Here is a 21,140-nt window from a genome sequence, read left to right on the forward strand (position 1 = left end):
ATCTTTAAGTGTTGTCAAAAAATGTAGAGAATCATAGCCAGATGGAAGAGTAAGCAGGGGATGCAGGAAAAGATGATCACAAACATTACAGGCTGATAATATCCAACAGTGTGACAGTGAATGGTTAATCTCTAAAAACTCTACCAGGATAAAAACAAATATAAGACACAGGACTTGCTTAGGCTGCAGGAAACAATTGAAGAAAGTGATGACAAGCCTCAGATTTTTCGCTAAAATCAGCACATCACAGCTCATCATATCTGGGTCTTTCATAATTTGGATATAACCTCGTAAGGATTGTTTTAAATGCAGGCCAAGTCAACAAACGGAATACTTGAGCACCCTAAATTATGTAAGGATATCATTGTGCATGGATGTGACTCATTGCATCCGCAACTCAAATAATCCCCACTGTATGAAAGATAATATTTGCAATTTTCCCATGAAGGAAAGCCAGTGAGTCTGAGAACAACGAGGGCAATATCTCCTGGGCAATTTGAAAGCTGCCAGTAAAATAAATGTGAAAATTGAAAGGAAAATAGCTTTTCTATGGTCCTTTTCAAGGCTCCAACATTCAGCATTCTGTGGACATTTTGCAAAGTTGTACATTTAAAACTCAAAGCTTGTGTGCAGCCTTGTTTCTCCAAGACAAATAGGCCTTTCCCAATGGCACAAAGAGCTGTATATGTGGGCAAAGGGGTGCCTGACAGCTCCAGTGCCCCCTGCTCCTTCATCTGCCGCTGCTGGCATGGAGTCTCCTGTCACCAAAGCCACCCAGCTCCCAGGGACAGGGCACACGTTTGTTCCTCTCTCAGCCAATCATGGCAAGCCTTCACCCTCAGCCTCCCCTGTTTATTCTCTGTGAATATCTTCGCCTATGTGTGTTTCCTGTCTCGACACATATGCATCTCGTCCACTTTGTGCCATCTGGCCTTCTCGGTGACCCCTTCCTATACACACACACACACACACACACACACACAACCACACACACACACACACACACACGCACACACACACACACACACTCTCCTTTCCGTCTGACTGCACCCCTTGTCCCCTCTCTTCTCCTGCAGCTTAAACATCAGAGATCACCATGGTTATGTTCACGCAGCGTGTCACAGACCCTGCAGAGCTCTACTGTATGTTTGTCCTCTCTGCACTGTGCAGACCTCTGTTGACTCAATATACATTCCTGCTTCACCAGTCCCCCAAAGTGTGCCCTGCTGGTCTCTTCAGTAATGGAAATGCTTCTTGAGTGGTCTTCCAAGGCCGCTGTGGATGGAGGCTTGAGCTCACTCTCAATGTCTACTCAATGCGTCAGCAGATGCAGGAGTGTTGTTAACAGCACTGCAAGAGGGTGAACGTTGTATATATCCTGTGAGGACACTTATGTGATTGTTTTGGCCACCGGGGGGCAGCAGAAACAAGGTGTGAACAAAACAGCAACATATTATCAGCTTTTAAGTCGCTCGCCATGACATGTCAGTCAACATATTCAGTATTCACTCACCTAATCCATTATTATTATAAAATAGTGATTATAGCTGCTTTAAAAGGGACATATGGTCATTTTCAGTTTCATACTTTTTTAGCACTTAGTATTGTGGGTTTTGACTCAAACATGTTTACATGCTTTAATGTCCAAAAAAACATAGATTTTTCTCATACTGTCTGTCTGAATATACCTGTATTGACCCGCTTCATTCCATCTACCAATCTAAAGTATAGTTGTGACATCACAACCATATGCAATCCATGCATAGGGCTATGTGCATTTATCAGTGGAGTAGAGTAAGCATTTCATGCTCTCACATTATTCATATAGTACCTAGACCTTCTTTTATCACATGAAACCAGGGTACAGTGCTTCTCCTCATAGATCGGTCTCTGGAACTCTAATGGAGGGATTAACCGGCAAGATTGATGTTTGGTTTGTCCTAACAAATCAGTAACAAATGGCTTATCCATCAGTTGACATGGAAGTTACAGTAGCGTTAGTAGTTGCTAGGAGGGTTAACTTAATATTTTTTGGGAAATATGAGGATTTGTGACAACATTTATGCAAGTTGGCCCAATAGATCTCTACACCCTCATCCATGCTTGTACCTGTTTCTCTGTTGGTATTTTTTCATTGATGTCTCTTGGTTGCTTTCTATTTAGTAGGAAGATGACATACTGTACCCTTCCTTAAATCCTTTTATACAGCTCTTATTGGTCGGCCTTTGCTCCAATAAGCCTTTAATTTGCACAAACGTCAACATATTTGAACTGCAGAGCAAATGTAAGATGCAGGTTTTCCCAATCATTCATTTAGCTTGTTCTTTGATTTATACCCTCTGTGTAAATAGACAGAAAACACAAAATACTTTTTGTACTGAGTGCATGTGTAAACTGGGTAGTCGAAGGCTACACTGTTTTGAAAGTATATTGGGACAGTGACTCTCTGGATAACTGGGTAACTAAGTCTAAGGTGTTGAGGATAGTGTACTTAAGCAGTTCAAAGTAAAAGTAAATCTTCAGGAGAATGTCCTTGTATTTTAGTGCTTGGAAGTGTTCCATCTGTAATGCATTAACCTCTTTGGATTAAGCTAAAGGGGTCAGTGGTCCATTTATGCTCGCTGTGATTGCTTCCGAAATGGCACAGAGTCCGAAATGTTCATTTTCTTGAACAGCTCACTCCCTTAAAGGCTGTGTGCAGCTGCAGGTGTCAGATAATATAAGGATATAGATGCCAGATTTGACTGGAAGAGTAAAAACACTTTGCTTGAAACATAATGGGAGAAAAATGATAACCTATCCCAAACTGGCTGAAAATGGTTTAAAATCATATCTTAGGTGAGTAAAGGCTCACTTGTTCTCAATTGCTGCTTCTGTGTGCTTCAGTCTACTAAAAACATATATATTTGCATATATTTGCAGATTGCAGAGAGTCTTTCTGAGCTTTTGAGCTACTAAACAGGCAGGGATCATTGCCCGTGGAAAACATTTTCTTTGAATATTTTTCTCTGCGCTTTGAGCAGGTTTCGCATGGCTCTGCAGACATATTGGAGTGGGCGGCTGTGCAAACATCAGGACGCGCCAGGTCTCAGCTGTCCAAATGACAGTCACACATTTACTTTGCAGCGACAGTCACACACTTAAAGCAATGTGAGTTACACTGATGCATCCATGACTGCAGACGGTACATGCGCAGTCACTCCATCAGCAGTCACCCATCTTGACACGATATGCTCACACTAAGAGGTCTCCATAGGCCACTTCACAAAGCTACACTATCTTTAAACCACAGCTGGCCCGCAGCTCTCAGTCAGGTTAACCCTCTTCACACACATCTTACATGCCCAGAGTTTGCTTTAACCCTTGCCCTCCTTGTATCATGAGATAATGTTACAGTCTGAAGAGATAGAAACTTGTCTCCTCCTGTTACCTTAGACAGAGCCCAAGGGTGCTCTCACAGTCACCTTAACTTCTAATCAAGCTCCTTAGTGTGCAGTGAACAGCAGGGACTACATTTCAACCTTTGCAAAACGTCATTATCTATAGACTTTTAACAGGAATACAGATAACAATGAGGTATTGAACTAGTAGTTTAACTACATTTTGCAGGAGATTGCTGGTAGTTCAGCTGCATTTATGTTAGTGTAGGGATTAAACCACAAACTGGGCCAGAAAAGAAAGGGAATTATTATTTTACCATTGCGTTTCTACTGTAATTGACCCCCTTTGACTGTCCCAACACAGTTTGTTTTAAGATAATACAAAAGCCAGATTTATTTACAAAAATGCTGTCAGGTTAAACCCTTTTATTTTCAAAAAGTGGGTTTGTGAAGGTAGGAAAACCTTTATTTTTTATGTATACAAATCTTTTTTCATAGTTCTAATTGGGATTTGGGGGAAAATACACACATTGTGAGCAACATAGGGAGCTTTGAGGTAAATGTAATGTCAATTTGATCATTTATTACTAGGTAGTTTGAACTACATTTTCTAAGAAGCTTTAGTTGACCAAACTGGACATCCCTGTAGGGCTTTACTGTAGTTTAACTTCTTTAGTGTGAAGTAATTGGTAGCCTGCAAAGCTTTGCTTTCAAGGTAGCTTCCCCAACACAAGAGTCTTTATATTTAGTGGTATAAGGACATTTGTTGCCATGGTGCTGCAGCTGCAATGCATTCTGTGAAAGAAAAAATATATATACCAAAATCCATAAAATCCATTGCAAAGCTGCACACAGCTGACCTGCAATCTCCAATGAAATCTCTTCTATTCCCATGAATCCTTGCATTTTGGTATTGTTGCATATTTTGGATTTTCCCTTTTCACTCCAATTGCAAGCATAGTAGACAAGTCTCCATGGTTACAGCCTTCAAACATGGCATGTGCAGCAGTTCAGACTCGACCACAGAGCGTTTCCGAAGGAGAACCTCCTCCTGCTGGTGGTGGTCTACTTTTGTTTTTCTTCGATTTCCAGTTGCATAAATACGCTGCTGCTGGCTGCTGGAAATCAATGTTTTGAACATGATCATTTAATATAATTTGCAGGTTTGTCAACTGCCCACATGAACCAAATAAAAGCAATGATTTCTTGAAAATGTGAATGTTTTGAGGCTGAGCATTGAGATTAATGGGAAAAAGGTAATGTTTGTTGGTACTAATCATTTCCTATCGACACAGTAACTACTCTGGTTTTTAGTGGTAAACCACAATTGATCTGCAGCCTCTTTATACACCATCATCATCTAGACTGGTGACGGTTTTAGCTGGAAAAGCCAAAATGTTTGCAACAATGCAACAAAGCCTTAAAAAATACTGTTTTGATTTCCCTCGAAAAGTCAATTTACCTGTCCTTTCATGGGCATTCCTGTTTGCCAGCGAGCTAACTCTGTGCTGCCTTTTCTCAGCATGGTTTAACTAAAGCAGCCAGATCATTTCATCCTCCAGAGCATTCCTGCCTCTGAGAAATGTTTGGATAACTCAAACTCCAATCTGTCAAATGTTTGTTTTGAAATACATCCATCAAGCCTCAGTCCTCTGCACTTCGGTTTCTTTCCATTCACAGGTTCATCCTTGCAGCAACAGACACGCTGACAATCTGCTCTGCTGATTTCAAGGAACTCACTCTTACTTCTTTACGAGAGATTTGTGCAGTATATCTCAGCTGGGAAATAGTTGCATCGACACTTCTACCTGACTCAGCAACACTGGTATTAACTTACAAACATGTACACAAAAACTTCAATCTTTAGAACTTGAGTTTTATTTTTAATGTCTGTAACAGTTTGCAAAGGGAAACTGAATCAGACATTTGCAACTATAGATCAAAAACCCATGCAACATGTCTTTTCTGCATTAAAGCATGACATAATAGCCCTTTGTTTTATACTGTAAAGGAAAGTGACAGTCCCCGGATGGCTCAACGTAACCATAGCTACAGTATTTGAAGGACTTGAAGGTCTTGCTATTGTGTAAAACACACAAGATTGACAAAATCTATTTAACAAGTTTAACCGAAAAAAAGTGCATTCAGTTGTCATTTTGAACTCTAACCCGGAGTTCCCACTGACAACAATTAACCCAGGGTTTACTCCATTTTCAAGAGATAACCCTGTTAAAATTGGGGCCACCCCTCCTCTGGAACAAAGCCATGGAGGGTAGAAGCAGGTTTAACCTGCCTTGGATGTGTGAAGCGGTTGTTAACCCAGAGAAAGCCAACTGTGGTCGAACTGGAACCCCAGGCTACCACACAATTATGGAGAAAGAACCCGTGTTAATGCAATTATAGTGCATTTTCAGAGTAATAAATGTTCCATTCAATCACATGATTTCTAATTTACCATCTCTGCAAATGTCTATTTAGGATATTTGTCCAAATGCAGACACATCATGCATTACCTGCTCACAAGGACATATGCAATTGCAACAGCAAAATAGAAACGGAGGCACAAATAGAGTCCTGTTGAGCTGTTTGTGAGACAGAGATAGTCTGGCACTAGCTTTAGGGAAAGCTTCCTGCCGTGCAGATTGGTTCCAGTCTGCTAGAAAACCAATATGAAGTTTAGGGCCAGTGATAGCCTAATGGAAAGGGAAGTGTATTTGTGGTTAAAAGAGTAGCTTTTTCAAATCCCCAAAGCAGGAGGCGAGTTTTGCATGCAAGAACTTAAAGAAACTCATACTGCACATTCCCTCCTTACTCTGAACAATTTTGCCTGCAAACTGCTCTGAAGCAAGGCATTTAACCCTACTGCCACAAGTGGCCAATATTGACAGACAGTAGCAGTAGTGCAAAGCTGTGCAGAAACTCTGCCAGTCTGTCACTGTTAATGAGAGTGTGTTGTTAGTCAACCTGCCGGCTCAGATAAAGTTAGCCAGTGAAGTGTCTCTCCAAGTTTCTCAAAGGTGAGTAGTTTATTAGCTCTGCTAATGCATTTCTTGCATGTAAGCTGTTCTGTCCACCAGGGAACAGGGCAGCTCTCAAACAACAGTGATAATGTACTGTTTATTTAGTGAGAGCTTCCAGTGGAGTGGCTTTCGAGAACCCTGATGAGGATAATGTGCTGCTTAAGAATATGATTTTATTTTTTTATTTCATGTTAAGACCTTTATAATCCATATATGAAGCATCTTGAATACACATAGGCCGTAGACATAGAAAAAGACGACAGGGTGACTGGGTGTGATGAGTACAGCCAGCAGGTGAAAGATGTCCCTCCTCTGTTCAATCTTGCTGAACATCCTGAAGCTCATGGTGGTGATGGAGGAGGTGGTTGGTGGCAGGGTAGTCCCTCTGACAGGGAGGATAATAGATGATGTTTAAAGAGGACCATCCATAGACCTATTGGCTCAACAAATACAGGCAAAAAGATGATTGGCTGGCATGTGTGAATGAAAGCATTAGTGACATTTAGACTGAGGAAACAAACAGGCAGAGTGTGATTTGGAACAATGTATTCTCTCATTTTGTTGCATACTACATACAACTACAAGGCAATCATGAGGTCCACGTTGCAGAAAGCCTGCAATCATGTCTGTTTTTCATGATGCATCTAATTTTCTCATATGTTTTTAAGCCCCTGATATCCAAATGAACCAGCTTTGTAAAGGGCTTCCCTTGCTTGAACTGTTTACTACTCTGCATATGCAAGTCTGTGACAGGCTTTCTGAGTAGTCATTGTATTGTTTGAGGGGTTATGAGTCACAAAAATATGACATTTGTGTGTCACGGCAGCGTAAACTGTGACGTCTCCAGCTCATTCACAGACTCTTGGGGCAAACCACTGTAACAAGAATGAATGGAGAATGTCAGGTGGCTCCATTTGCTCCACGCAGCTGTTCCTTTGAGTTTCACCAACCTTGTGAACCCATCACTGTCTCAGCCACAACCTCCATCCATCCGGCCTGCTGGCTGTCTGTCAGTCCAGAGAAGAGAGCGAGACGAGCTGTGACTCCAGCATATGCCCCGTGCTTCCATGCATCTTTAGATAGCCCTGAGACTGTGACGCTAACGCGCATTAGCCATGTTTATACCACAGAAAGGGCACAAGTTGCACAAGGTCACGACAGTAAGTGGCCTGATGGAAGTGTCACTCAGGGGAAATTTCATCCTCGCGCTGGTGCAGGGTCAAAAATGTCGGCTGGCAAATTTGTTCTGATAGCCCTAACTGGGAGAGATAATGTGTGAGGAGGCAGGGAGATAGGGGGGAGGAGGGTGGACTACAAATGCGGAGAATCATAAATCTTGCCTTTGATCACAGATAAAGATGTGGGTGGATTTGTTGTCTCCGCCAGCATGCCTTTGGAAGTGTGTCATGTCATTTGCCGCATGCCTCCCTCCTCCTGACAATCACTTCTCGGGCGGTCTCGTCTCGGCATTGTTATCTTCTCCTCTATAAATAAAACGGATGAGACTGACTTTAAAAAGAGTGATGTCAAAACAACACTCTTTTCTTGTTACTTTTGTAGCATTGACCTTTTAATGAGTTTGCGATCCTTTTGTTGAGATCCTAGCTCGGCCTCCAGGATGCTGGGTGTGCTCCCCCTTTTATCCCTTTATCCGAACTCTTTCCGCGCTAACAAAGGCTGAAGTCAAAGGCTGCTCTTGTGATGAATTCTTCACCAATGCAGCTGAAAGTGAAGCAAGTGGACACCAGCCCCATGACGAATCCTACAGTGAGTGAAACTTGAGGGCTTCACAGTCGGACATGCTATAATGAGCAGAGAAAGCACATGGATCCTCCTGGCGCTGGAGCAATTTTGGCCATTTATTTGCTGCATAGACTTCACCGTAGGCTCGTGGTTCCAACAGCCAGTCAATCGTAGCAATTACCAAGGGATACAAACGCAGGTACAAATGGTCAAAGGGTACCATATTGCATTTTGAATTTTTAATAAAATGGTGAGTTCTTTATCGAGCATGTTCATTTCATTTCAACTTGAGTTTCACCATAATTTCACTGCACATAATCACTCAGAAAGATGAATGATGAAAGGCATGTGAGCTGCAAATGAAAGCTTATATATTTCCTCAAGAAAAGAAAGCATGACCTAACCGTACAGTGGAAAAGTATGGTGTCTTTGGTCTATGTCTGTGTTTAGAGGGCATTTTTTATAAGTTCATACTTGCATTTTGGGTTGGGAGAGCATGTTGCATACTTCCCATGCCTGCTGCATCTTTATTCACCCTTTTTTGAGATTGTATGTTGTAGCGCCCATCTCTTTAAGCCCCCTTCTTAACAGAAAACCCTGTCCACTATGATTGGTCAGCATTACCAGGTCTTCATCATCTGTGCTCTTCTATCTCTGCGCCACCATTAATGCAGTCAGGACATGACTATAACATCACTTTAGCTGCACTTTCTGCTGTTAACAATCACCAATAAAATGCTCTAAACCAAAAACTATACAATCAAACGTATTCTAGAAGAAATGTGACCTGAAATCAGGGAAAAATTAACATAACAGGTAGCTGCATATAGCAGTTTATGTGATGTATGTATACCACTTTATTTAAAACTTTAGCCACTTTTAATATGAACATCCGACATCGTTGCTTTGTATAAATGATGAAAAACAAAGGCAAAGCATCATAGGTTCTCCGTAATTCTACTGTTGTAACACTTGGACCCTTCACAGTGCTCTTCCAGAATTTGAATATCTTTCTGTATCATAAACTGGTATTCTGCTGCTTTGGGTAGAAGCCCGGGATAATCTAAAAGACTTAACAATGCATCTGTCTTGTTAGTGCTCCACTCACTGCCGTGCAATCGGCCATTTTTTCTGTAAGAGAAAAGGACAAATGCTTGCGGTGCCATATGCTCCAGGATCATGCAGAGAAGCAGAGTGAAGACAGTAACCATTACGATCATATTAGATTCCATTATAGTTTGTCTGATGGGGCACTCAGGGCCACAAGCTGCAATTAAACTCTAAATAAAATATTATTTTCCAGCCTCTCTGTGTGCAGTGGGAAGAATCCAAATTCTTTTAGTAATGCCTCATTTAGGATCCACAGTTTTCCCATTTGGGCACTTGGACTCATTTAGGACTGCGACACCCATCCTGTAGCTGCAGTCTTCAGCAGTAAAGCCCAGTGTGTCGGATTGCAGGCCTCATTTAAGGTTGGACAATGGCCGTGGTTGTGTGTGTGTGTGTGTGTGTGTGTGGGTGTGTGTGTGTGTGTGCATACAGCATTACAGAATTGCTTATTACGTTGCATGCCTGCCTCCCTGCCTTTTCATAGACATCAGCAATGTTGTGCAGACAAATCGGAGTATTAAGCAAAGACACCGGCTTGATTAGATGCTACCTGACCTGAAGAGTTCATCACTCTGGCTGACCTTTCCCTCTCTCCGCGAGTCACACTCCTCAACTGTTTATTCTCATCAGGCCTTCATTTTGTTACATCCATCCACAGCAAATGGCTGAATAGATTTGTGAGTGCGAGAACATGGCTAAAAATGAAGCGCTACATAACGCCGTCAGTCCTCGTACAGCTGCTGACAGAAAAATTAATTTAATCAAATGTCTTTAATGATGAATGGCTTTGATTGTCCCGTCTGAGACTTAACTTCACAATCAAACGGATCATTACAAGTGTCATTTTTTTGTGAAATTATGTTAATTTGAATATTTCTCATTATCTGTCTGACTCTTTATCTGATATTTATCAACCAGCCTCTTTCTTCTCTGATAACCTCGACATTTTGAAATCCTGCATGTTCCACGATCATACACTGTCCCACTCTGCTATTATTAACTGTGTCCATCTCGCATCTGCATGTGGCTCTACCGCCATTAATTACAATCAGTGCTTTAGTTGAATATAAATGTCAAGAGCGCCTCTTAAAGCCTGGCACAGTGGGCGCTAGAACAAAGCTGCCCTGGTGAACTGATCTGGAGTTTTCTTAGCAATTTTCCTGTTAATGACCACAATCGCAGTCGGAGGGCAAGATGTAAATGTGTGTTGGTGTTAAAGCACAAATTCACTCAGAGGTGTTCCGCCGCTGCAGATTCGAGGTCTGTTGACATCCGCGAGTGGGCAGTTTCATTTTGCATCAAAAACACTCTCCTGATAAATCAGCTCGGTAAAGAAAATCAGAGAAAATAGATGATTGGAGAGCAGCTCCTGCTACTGTGAGCTGCTGCAAACACTTTGAGTTCAAGTAATGTAACACTGGCAACACCGACTACCACGGCAAAGCTAAGAATAGCCAGACCTGAGGTGTAAAAAGAGTAAAAGTAGGTCTACATAAGTTTCAAGTTTTAAAAGATGAATCCTTTTTGGATTAAGGTACAGACTGACACAGCATTATTCACTTATGTTAATTATTAGTATAGTTATTCAACTGGTTAATTTCCCTTCTAAATTATGTATATCTTTTTCATTGTATTCAAAATGAGAATGTAACAAGAGATTCACTCAGAAATTAACTTTATGTGAGTTTACTGGTGCAGTCAGCCACTTAATATGAAAAACAAATGCAATGAAATTATGGTTGCCATTTTCTTAACTGATATTGTTACAACCTTAGTTAAGTTAGACTTCTTATCATCAATCAAGGAAAATTACAACATTTTATCTATGTTATTATTTTACTCAACAGCCCCATTCGAAGGATCTGGGAAGAGAAAACGTTAAAGAGGGTGAATTGCAGCATGTGGCGTCAAGCTTCTTAGATAACAATTAATGATAGTGCTTTGTTTTTTGTCTATTACCAGTGTATGAGTTCTCTCTACAGTATTTCTACGTGGCAGTTGTGGATATTGTTAAAGGTGGGTAACTTGAACAGGTCAGGACAAAGGTCATGGTTACAGGAAAAAAAGAACATCTGCTTATTCTAATGGGACATTAACTTTAAATTTAAAATGAAATTTGGATGGGCTTTGGTCTACCACCACCAAGACCTCAACACCTTTACTTTCCACTTAACTACATGAAATGATAGTTCAGGTTTATTGAAGTAGAGTTGTATGAGGTACTTATCCATAGTCAGTGAAAGAACTACAGCAGATAGCGCACAGCATGTCCACATCAGTTTAGGTGTTCACTGTATTTAGAATTAAAGAATAATGTCTCGCTTTACCTCGGTGTCAGTTATAATTTGTCCACCATTTATATGGAATAAGGGGTTGGGGCAGTGGATTTTAAGGGGGAGATAACAGGTCAACAATAATAAATACTAAAGAATAATTTTAGGTGTGTCAAGTTGTTCTGGTCAGTCTGAAAATGATGAAAATGTCTTAATCAATGGATTAATTAAACCCTTTTAAGGTGTATAAGGGTTCGAAATATAAACATTTTCTCAACTGTCCCAAAATATTTTTGATACCATTTGTCACATACATTGTTGTTGAATTAGGCATGTTTTTATATTGTAAATGGGTACCTTGGTACCACTGGATTCCTTAGATCTTCTAGTTTCATATGATACCGGGATCTCCAGTATGTCCATAAAATTGAGCCCTTTACAGCCTCTGAAAGAAAAAAAATAGAAGTGTTCAATTGCTAAAGCAGTTGTATGCTCTTGTCAAAGCTACCAGACAAAACAATACTTCCCCGTCACGGATGACAAGAGTTTCTGGTGCTGGAGTGTCAATCATTCAGTCTATTTGTGTTATTGTGGGACTGGTGAATCCATACTGACCCTTAAAAACCCCACTTGGGTCACAGTGAACTGAATCCCCAATTAACAGTACATCCCACTCCAAACCCTGCCAACACACATGCACATCCACCCACACAACCCCAACAAACACTCTCTTCCTCGCCGTGTTCCCTGCTCTCCCGTTTGGATCTGTGTGTGGCCCAGGCTCCTGCTTTTCATCGCCTCCGCTCCTCTGTGTGCCGCAGCATCGCGGAGGTGAATCCTCTGCTGCCAGGAAACAGAATAAAACAATGGAGTCAGTGAGACATAGCAAGGCTAATGGATTCACCGCCGCCTCTTCCCCACCTTCGCTTTTCATGTGCAAAAGTATTCATCGAGTCTTGATGGTGCCGGCCATGCATGACACTGATTCATTTAAATGGCCCAGAAAAAAAATGAGAATCCTTCACACACCTGCAGAGTTGGCAGAAAACAATTCAGGAGGGTTATATTGAATCAGCATTTTTATCTCAAGATGGTGCAAATGTTTGTTTACTGGTTTAATACGTCCTGTTACGGCTTTGGTGTGGTTATGGTAGATTTTTGCCGGTGATGATTATATTCAGCGCTATATCCTTTGCTGTCACAGAAAGACTCCTTTTTTACCCGACAACAAGGCAGGCAACATTGGCTGGCAAGTAAATAAGAGCTGTTTGAGGGCCAAGCAGTTTTGTTGACTCCACAAAACAGAATTTTAACGACCAAGCAAAACTTTATTCAGCATTTTTAAAATAAGGGAGAAAACATCCTCTTATTCTGTGTACGAATAATAAAAGTTTATACAGAGTTCTTATTAAGTAGTGCTCTGAATCAGCTCTTAGTTAAATTATGGATCAGGGCCAAGACAGTGCTGAAATCCTACTGTGTATTCAAACTGTATCTAGTTAGAATAACAGGATGTTTCAGGACAGAAGATGGCTGCCTGCTTCATCGGGGTGAACAAGGCGAAGGATTATCTCTTTTTCCAACCTGTATTTTGGCCTTTATCACTTAAGCAGTGCTTTCTTTGTGAAAATAAGTGCAATTCAGTAACTTCTGAATATATTGGTAGGGAGAAATGTCTCTTTTTTGTTGCATTTCCAGCTTTTTTATGCCCAAGTGGCCGGAGTGGCTGTTTTCTCAACACATTAAGTTTTCATAGCCTTCTCAAATGCCTAACCTAGTATGCAGCTATTGTAATGGAGACGTTTGGGGTGATTTTTTACAGCTTTCAGAAAGGGTCCAAAGCATCCTTGTCCACATAAAAACATCCACTGCATTCAAAGGGAGCCTGCTTTGCTTTTATGCAGTGTGAATAAATTGCTTTTGCTTCCCTTGAGTTGAATATAAGCGGACACATTATTCAATTTGGCTCCTGTATAATGTTCAGCGACTTAAAATACAGTGAGGCTGGAAGGGTAATTTGATAACTTGCCACCTATATCAAAAAATGGATATATTGAATATTCTATTTTGTGTAGTTAAGCAGCAAAATATGCTTCATGGGGCTATTTTCAGCTCAGGTAGCATTGTGGGTAAATTGGTTGGATACAGACGCTGTGTGGCCTCTCCGCTTCCTTTGCTTTGCTTTGATGACACCTAAGATTAAATAGTTACTGTTGGCTGAAATTCAAAGCTCTGCAGTTTGGGACTATACAGTACCTGCTGTATGTGACACATTTTCTACTTTTAGCAAATTTTCTTCTATTTATGGTTCTGTGACTGTACAGTCCAGGCAGAAAATAAGACGGTGATTTCATAGTTTTGCTGCGTAACCTTGAGGTGAAAATTATGACTTTTAGGTTACATTTAATACCTTTCAACCATATTAAATGATCAAACAGACCATCTGATTCTTAACCAGTCAAATTTACACACACATGCTGCATGATGGTTTTATGTCATGCATACTGCAGCAACACATCACAGCACACATGCACATAACCTGCAGAACACAATACAGCAACACATCATTTTGTCTTCAGTGTGAGTGAAGCATACACAATACATTTTAGAGTAAAACATGTACAATAAGTGGACTCGAAGGTCTTCATTTTCAGGTGGATTTTATTTGTCTAGTAACCTGGAACATTTTTCTGTGGAGATTTGTGAGAGTTGCATATATGTTTGTGTTTTCTGTCATAAAGTTCTCAAAAAGACAGAAAGTCAGATTCAGCAGGTCAGACTTTTAAAACATTGCAGTTTTATTGGCCAATTCCCATTTCCAGTCTGTATTTGTACACATTTGTCATCCAGTTTGTGACCAGTGGAGCAGGAGTGATCCTTCATATTCAGACAAGGTCACAGTGACCTCACCTGATCTTAATCCAATGGATGATGTGTTTCACCGCTGAAAGACCAGACTGAAAGCTAAAAAAAAAAAAGAGAGAAACAAATATGAAGAGAAGCTGGAGGCCTGACAGAGCAAAACCATGGAGGATACCAGCTGTCTGCTGATGTCTGCGGCTCCCACTCTTGAGGATTTGACACCAAATATGAAACATGAGAACTTTTACTCAAGTTTCGGTTAACTTGTCCAATTACTTTCTTTCCCCTAAAATCACGGAACTCTAAGTATTAAAAAACTACAATTCCTACACCCTTAAATTAAAGCTCAGAGTCAGAGAACAGAGCCAATACAATGAAAAATGTGTCACTGCCCTACGACTGTGTGACTGTGCTGTATATAATGGGAATAATGAGTCCATTGTACAGTGGTATTCTGGTGCTCTCTGCACAGGTGCTCCCCCCTCCAAAAGGAAGACGAGATAGCTCTTTTTATTGCAATGGTTTTTTCATTTAAGTATATGAACTAAACACACACATGTACGCATACACACGATTAGATTTCCTTTTTACTGACTCATCGAGCAGCATGTTCTGCAAATTAGAGCACAGTTAATGCCATTAGAACCTAAATTACATGTTAGTCATCATTAAAACTGGTTGATTAGGTTTCATTTGATTATTTTTCTGCCTATTAAAAGATCAATTCGTTGAATGGTAATTGGTAAATTCAAAGTATAAATTATTTCCATAATCCATGAAGCCAAGTGTCAGAAACTGTTGAATTTGTGACAGAATTAATAAACTTCAGGTAGCAATGTAATAATGAGTACTTTTATTCCCATTATGTATTCATGCATACGTCCACATCAGCCAATGTGCAGCAACTTGGATTTGTTGTTAGAAGCAGAGAATTACACTGTGCTTTCAGATTATCATTCCCCTGTGCAACAACCCTGTTTCTCTGGTGCATTAAAAGTCACAAGAGTGGAACAAATGGCACAGTTTCCACAATCATTCCGAATTAATGAGTCACTCCTGCAAAGAAATGCAAATTTCCAAACGCTAGATTGCCTCCTAAAACAGGACTGAGGGAGGGAAAAAAATTCTTTCAGCCATTTTAGAAACAAGCTTAACATGCCTTTCTCTGGTATTACCCAGTTTCACAGAATGCTTCCCCTTCATAATGGAAGCCTTATTGGCTTTGGGGTGTCAGAGCAGGAGGTTAGTATGTGGAAAATCGGCAGAATTTGGCATCAGTGCCACGTTGCAGTGCAATGAAGTTATGCAACATCCTGTTTGTTGCACTTTGATATCATTGCATCGTTATGCGAGTCTCAAGAAGGTCAAATATTTTGCAGGAAAAAAACAGAAACCCCATGGAATTCATTGTGTTGTTGAACTGACAACTTGAGATGGATTTGAGACAGTGACACTTGTTTTCATATCCTTTATATTGGAGTACTTCATAGATGCACAGCACTATATATATTTTGGATATTAAACTTCCTTCATCTACCTGCTGGGACACTTCTCCTACACTGCAGTGTGTTGTCAGCATCAATAAAACGTCTCACTTCAGAAACAAAACCATAAACAAGAAGTAAGAAAGCAAGAAGAGCATCTGTATAAAGGACAGAAGCAGATGACTTTGATGCTGAACTTTTTAGAGGCCGTCCAGCCAGCGCCTCATGCTTTCATTTCTTATTTATTACGGAGAATACTGCTGTGTCAGTGTGTGCATGCGTCTGGGAGAGATGACTCTGTTGTGCGTTTGGAGCCCGAGCTGCTGTCGACTCCATGTCGGGCATCCAGATCTCAACAAGGACTTGGCCTGTACCCCAGAGATGCATGATGGGTGAGACAGAGATGTTTGATGTAAACTGTCACATCGCTCCGCTGGCGTCCGCCACATAATGCGCCACCAGTCGAGAAGAAACAAGCACGGCCCTTATTACATGGGAGAGCCAATTTTTCCCATGCACTGATTAACCTTGAGTTGCCGTCCATTGTGGCAACACAGCGTGTCTCTCCACCTTTGAATAATGATAAACCCACATAAGAGGGAGAGCCCCTGACATGAAGCCCAGCATGCATCTGTGTAGTTAAAAAGCAGTGCACACGGAGGTCGTCAGTCTGTAACAGTGACGCTGCGACCTTTCTTGGCTTGTGAAACCGGCATCGCCAGAAGCAGGAAATGATACAAGCAGGATGGCAACTGGAAAATGTGTCATTGGCATTTTTCCATTAGTCAACAAATCAGCACACAGCACAGGGTGGATCACTAATGTGGGATTTGTGGCCCTGCATGACACGGTGTAATCCTCCACCGGCGCTGTTCTCCTCACCTGTTTATTAGCTAAAGACAGGGGCTTGTCCCATCGTCCCATAGCTGCCTCTCCTCTTCCTCAGCTACCCATCTCACTCTATGGTGAGTCTAGGAAACAACAGCATATGGGGCTAATGTGTCCAGTATGTGTGCATGAATGTACTCTAGTGCAGAATGGAAATACTCAATGCATGTACAGAACATGTGAGTGTGTACAAGAGTTCACAGTTTCCACAGTGTTTGGCTTGCTCTTGTGCTGGCGGATTATAGAAGATTTACATGGCACTGTAATAAGCAAGTCCTTCACCTTGGGACCTTTTTTAATCTTAATTAATTTCTGATAATTCCTCATTAACATTGCAGACATAAGGGCTCCATTGCCAAGAAACAACCATGCTAGACCATATTTTGAGCAAAGCTGAGCTTTAACTCTACCCGAGAGACAACAAAAACAACAGGGATTGACAAAAACTGAGAAACATATGAAAACAGGGAGGGAGGTGATGGTATAGTGGGACTGCTTTGTTTGTGCTGCAGACATGTGACGCAAATCATTTGGTCCAAGTCTCCAGCAAGTTCACTTTATCGGTTTCTTAGATTAGGCAACAAATATTCAGTGAAACACCATTATTTAAATGGTAACAGCTATTTAATGCAGAATTAAGTCGTTACAAAGGACCTGTAATGTCAACATTGTTTAACATTTTTTAAGATTTTTTGTTTACTATATAACAAAATAATAACAGAAAATAAACACAAAGTCATGAGTCTTTAACCTCCAAGTCTTAAGTCATTAATATTCTATCATCTCAAGTTTTAAGTCATCAAAACAATGACTCAAGTCCACATCTCTGGTGTGCTGAACCAAAAGAAGATACTGCTGAAATATATTTAAAAGTCTCAGTCTTCTTTGACTTGACCTTGCAGATGTTCATTAGTGTCAAAGGATTTGGCAACAAGGGTTAACGTTGTTCATTCCTACCCAGAGTCCTCCACTTCCCAGCAGGTAGTTGAGTAATGACTAATGCCTCTGCATGACATTATGGGATGGTGGTTCAAACAGCGAGAAAAGGAAGAGGGAGAAGGGAGAAAGAGACACTCTGCTTGATTAATAATTCATGCTCTGCAGATGATCTGTGAATAGCAGTGGTAAACAGGCTTTTATGGCTTTTAAATCAGTTATATTACATGCCTGCATGAAAAAGAAAATGACCAACGATTCCATTGTTGGTGCAATTTCGATTGAACTTGTTGCGGCTAGCCGAAAAAATGAGCAGCCTCATGAATGGAAGCTCGACTTTGTTATGATATTTGTTTGGAATGCCTTTCATATCTGTTGACGAGGGGAATATTGTAAGTGGTGCACCATTAGGCACCAGAATCCCTCGCTGCTTCCACAATAACTCCCCTTTGATGATTGATAATGTGGAAATAGGGCCGTGGCGTGACAGGCATCAATTTAATGGTAATTGTATTGTTTTTTCATGAGGAAACCTCCATCAGAGAAGTAATATCGGGAAGAAATGAGTTTGCGCCGTGCAACACAGTACACATTATGTAGATGTGGCGGTGGATATGAAAAAGAATTGTGCAGCAGTTCGTCTCTCCTGTACTGTATTTCAGAGGAGGTTTATAAGCTGGCTAGCTTGTTTTTTGATCATGCACGGAGGCAGGATTCAACATCCCGCCTGCCAAAATGGCACTGCAGGCTGTTTTGTACTTGTATTTTTAGTGATTTTTAATTTGTGGTTGCAGCCCCCACCCCCACCAGCCACATTTCTCCTCCCACTTTTTTCTCCCTTCTTCTTCTCCTCTTCTTCTACTTCTTCTTCTTCTTCCCTCCGTAATAAGAACATGCAATGTGTGAATTTTTTATAATGTTATATAAGAAGCAGCGGCACCCCCAGAGACCCATGTCCTGGTTCTGGTGTGTTCAAAACAAGCACACGAGAGGAAGAGAGCAGAAAAGAGAAAAGGGTGGTTGGTGGTGGTAGGAAGGGGGGTAAGAGTTAAGAGAGGTTTCAGAGAGATGAGAGAGGACTGGAGGAGAAGAAGGGAAGACAGAGAGAGGATTGCAGAAGGGGAGAGCGGAAGGAAGAGGAAAAAGCGGGTTGGAGGAAAGAGGAGAGGAGGGAAATATAAGAGGAGCAGGCGAGGAGAGAGGATTAAATGAAAGCAGAGAGAATGCATGCGGTAGAGGAGCCTGTGGGGGGAGATCTTCCCATTAAGAGGCACAGTGCTCGGCTCTCTGATCTCCGAGTTGTGTTGTGATGCCAGACAAGAATACTCTAGGGCGACAACCACTGCCACTAGAGAAACAGCTCCTCAGTGACTGATATACAAATACTGTGTACAGCTACAGCGAGAAGAGGAGAGGAGAGGAGGGACACAAGGGGAGTCAGAAGAGAAGGATGGAAGAGAGGGAGAGAGGGAGGGAGGGGGATGAGAGTGGAGGCGATAAGCCACTGTGCCATTGTGTGAAAAGCTATCTCAAAGTGCGACAGGGAACCTACCAAGTGGCGCGCAAACCTTTTCACTTTGCACTAAGATCTCTTGCAGTTTGAACAAGGTAATATGCAAATACAGTGTTTAATGTAATGCTGATTGTATATGCAGCACGGATACCCTGTGATATATTATGCATTGGCTTTGAGTACCTGCTGTATATGTAGTAAGTATCAACTAAATATTTAAGGACATTTCGGTGTAAGATTTTGCATTTAGAGGAGTTTCTCTACGTGAAAAGCTTTGCTCTTCTTAGTGCTTCAGTTTAGAAAGCACAAGCCTTTCAGGAGTACATGTTTATGGCTCTGTTGTTGCTTCCTGTGTATCCAAAGTCTGATATAACTTACTCCTGTGTGCCATTGAACCCCATTGTTGTCCAAAAACTATTAAAACCATTCTACTGGGTGGCATGTTCCTACATTTTGTTGACCATAGGCACTTTATTCTGACTCAGTCCCACATAAAAAGAATCCTGCAGCCTCACATACTATAAACACTGCACCAAATGTGTAATAATACACAGTTGAAAACAACAACTCGTGTTTGAGTAGTTTTCTAAATCAACTGACCTGTCAGGTCCTTGAAAAACATTTTTCTTTCTTTATATTTGTGAGCCATTTTTAAAAACATCTTCAGTTACACATTGCTGGTTGGTCTTCTTTTTTATTTAAAAGTATAACTATAATAATGTCAGTAGTAGTTAAAGTTAAACATTAATAGAATGGGGTGGTGGGAGTGAAAGCAGTTATTATTTTGTGCTTTTAATTTGCATGATTATGTCACTACAGAAGGTGTTTGCTTTTTAATGGACTTTAAATGGAGAGATAGTTCATCTGCAGAGCTTTTTCCACTAAAAATTTACTTTCAAACCTGATTTGGATGAAAATATGATGTGCATCGTTTGAGCAAATGAGCATTTTCCTTCAGTTTTTGCTTCTTCTTTTTTGTTTTGATAACTTAAAGGGACTGTGGCTGCATAATCACCATCTTCTTTGCATATCTATTAGAGGCATATTCTCAGCTCTCATCATGGGAGGACCATCATGTTTACTGTAAACTGTAGTGAAGAGACAAACAAACTACATTTTAATGTGTGGGAACATTAAATCCAAAACAAAAAATCAGCATAAACAGATTAAGATAAAAAAAAAAAAAAAAATCAGGAATGAAATGAAAAGTCTCATTCGGTTTCTGATGCTTTTCTTACCATTCTTATTATTTTAATATGGTATTTCAGATACTATTCTGACTGCCAGAGCAGAGATATAGAAGCTATTCAGGAAATAGATAGGGAAAATATGTTCTCCCTTCTTAGAATATATCCGCCTTCTTGACAGAAAGATTAAGCATCTTTGACAGCTGGGCTCCATTACCCAATATTGGGTTTTGGGCAAGCACTGAGGGTAGATAAGTCATCTGACGAGCTATGACATAGAGTCAGTTTGACTTCTTTCAGGTGTATTTCAGTGCCCGAGAGTCCTGTCTTTTCCTCTTGGGTTGTAAATCTTCTCCAGGAATATTTAATGTGAAAATGCACTTTCTGTTTTGCTGCAGTTTTGAGGTATTTCTGCTCTCTAAGACATGTTGAATTACACAGTGTGAGCACTGAAAAAACAATATGATGATCATTCAATGTGAATATGTACAGGAAGTAACAAAGACATGATTTGGTGATCGCTTTGCCTTAGGGACCTGTTTATTTTATTATTTGCCAGCTGACATTATCATGATCATTACGTCCGTGCCGCCTGCATGATCCTTACATGATTGCCCTATTCCAGCTAATGAAGCTGGCTCTGCGAGCCCTGATACCTGTCACCCTGCCAAAACCTCGCCTCCACTTGATTGCTTCTGGACCAAGTAATTTATTTGTTTATTTTCATTAACAGAAACATTAGGT

General features: G+C 40.8%; 1 protein-coding gene across 1 annotated transcript in view; it reads left to right on the plus strand.

The window, feature by feature from the left end:
• Nucleotides 1–21,140, plus strand: part of LOC131962613 (interleukin-1 receptor accessory protein-like 1) — a 298,116-nt gene that overhangs the window by 94,106 nt on the left and 182,870 nt on the right.

Source organism: Centropristis striata, chromosome 24, assembly GCF_030273125.1.
Source record: "Centropristis striata isolate RG_2023a ecotype Rhode Island chromosome 24, C.striata_1.0, whole genome shotgun sequence".
In the NCBI taxonomy this organism is placed as follows: Eukaryota; Metazoa; Chordata; class Actinopteri; order Perciformes; family Serranidae; genus Centropristis; species Centropristis striata.